The sequence below is a fragment of the Peromyscus maniculatus genome, chromosome 1, assembly GCF_049852395.1.
Source record: "Peromyscus maniculatus bairdii isolate BWxNUB_F1_BW_parent chromosome 1, HU_Pman_BW_mat_3.1, whole genome shotgun sequence".
Lineage (NCBI taxonomy): Eukaryota > Metazoa > Chordata > Mammalia > Rodentia > Cricetidae > Peromyscus > Peromyscus maniculatus.
In genome coordinates, this window is record NC_134852.1 from 160,771,358 (window position 1) to 160,773,576 (window position 2,219).

Consider the following 2,219-nt stretch of genomic DNA (forward strand, 5'->3'; position numbering starts at 1 on the left):
CATATACACAATGGAATACTACTCAGCAGAGAAAAACAACGACATCACACGGTTTGCAGGCAAATGGATGGATCTAGAAAAAATCATCCTGAGTGAGGTAACCCAGACTCAGAAAGACAAATATGGTATGTACTCACTCATAGGAAGATGCTAGATGTGGAACAAGGATGACTAGACTGCTACTCACATCACCAGTGAGGCTACCTGGAAAACGGGACCCCAAAAAAAGACACGGAGAAATGGACAAGATCTACATGAATAGCCTGGTCATGAGTGGGAACAATGAAGGGCGACAGTCGAGGGAAAGAGTGGGAGATCCTAGCTGGATCAAGAAAAGAGAGGGAGAACAAGGAATAGGAGACCATGGTAAATGAAGACCACATGAGAAGGTGAGAAGGGGAGGAAGCAGAGAGCTAGGGAGGCCCACGGAGATCCACAAAGATACCCCCTCAAAAGACTGCTGGCAATGGTCGCGAGACGGCAGGAACTGACCTACTCTGGTGATGGGATGGCCAGACACCCAAATAGTGGTGCCATAAACCCCATCCAAGGACTGAGGAATCTGAAGGCAGACATCCACGGCTGGGCCCCTGGTGGAGCACTGGGAGTCTAATTAGTGAGTAAGAAGAGGATTTATATGAGCGAGAATTGTTGAAGCCAAGGTTGGATAAAGCACCGGGACAAATAACCAAATGAATGGAAGCACAGGATCTATGAACCAAAGGCTGAGGGGCCCCAAACTGGATCAGGCCACCTGAACGGGTGAGACAGTCAGTTGGCTTGATCTGTTTGGGAGGCAGCTGTGCATTGGTGCCAGGTCCTGGACTCGTTGCATGAGTTGGCTGTTTGAATCCTGGGACTTATGCAGGGACACTTGGCTCGGTCTGGGAGGGGGGAATGGACCTGCCTGGACTGAGTCTACCAGGTCAACCCCGGTCCTCGGGGGAGACCTTGATCTGGAGGAGGTGGGAATGGGGGGTGGGCTGGGGGGAGGGGTGGGCGAGAGGGGGAGAACAGGGGATTCTGTGGCTATTATGTTGAACTGAATGGTGTTGTAAAATAATAATAATAATAATAATAAAAAAACCAAAAAAAAAAAAAAAAAAAGAAAGCAGGCTCATAGAAGATACCGATACAATTAAGTTCATAGTGAAAAAGGGATAAAGAATGCCCAAGAAGTGACTCCAAGAGAAAAGAATTTTAGGTCAATGTATATACTGTGTGTTAAAGCTCATTTATGCATCAATGCAAAAACATGACACTCCTCTGAAAGCAGAAAAAGAAACACACTGGACCCAAATACGAATGACCAGAGCTCAAGACTACAGAGTTTGCTTATGCCAAATCCCATGTTCCTGTCTGGTAAGAGTTTCCTGCAGTTTATACTCAAAGATGGAAATTATGAATCAGAACATTTTACATCAGACATACAGGTCACAGAAAAGGGGGGGAAATCTCATCTATGGGCCTTGGGTGCTATCAGATGGCATTATAGCCTTTTGGATGTTAGAAAATTGGGGTCACTTTGTAGATTCCAAAGACTTTGCCTAGTGGTCACAAAGTCATTTACTCACAAATAGTGAGGACAGTAAATGGTTATTAGGAGGGTGAGAGATGGCCCAGAGTGAATAATTCACCTCCGCACCTCCAACATTCCACCCTCTTCACATCATTGAAGTTCTAATCAGTTTATTAGCCATTGTAGTAACAACTTCTTTCCAGGAAATTTCATTCACATGTGTATATATGTATGCCTGTAGGTAGGTAAGTGTGTATATTATACACAGATATTAATTTAAATTAGCAGAATATACATTATTGTGTGCCTCTCTATTACTCACTGAAATGTAAGAGCTCCAACACTTATCTTTCTCTTACTGCATTTCTGCGAATAGAACACAAGTGATCCTCACATTTACTATCTGAATCATCAAACTTCTATGGGAGCTTTGAACTGGAGCACTTTAAGGCCCTGTCTTTGTCCAGCCTCTCACAACTATGAATATGTATACATGGGAATGAATTGATCTAAGTCATGTCAGATAGCAAAGGTGGAGAAATGCACCATAATTCTTTTGCATTAACTTTCAGATTCTTTTCATTAACTCTGTTAAACAGATTCAACATAAAGCAAATTACTCCCAAGAAACATGAAAAATGCTTCACTATAGTTCCTGGAAATGTGTATGATGTACCAATGGCTGCATGCCATGGGACAG

General features: G+C 43.4%; 1 protein-coding gene across 1 annotated transcript in view; it reads left to right on the forward strand.

Moving 5' to 3' along the window:
* Window positions 1–2,219, forward strand: part of LOC102915364 (solute carrier family 22 member 19-like) — a 334,849-nt gene that overhangs the window by 226,969 nt on the left and 105,661 nt on the right. The gene's annotated exons all lie outside the window — the stretch shown is intronic.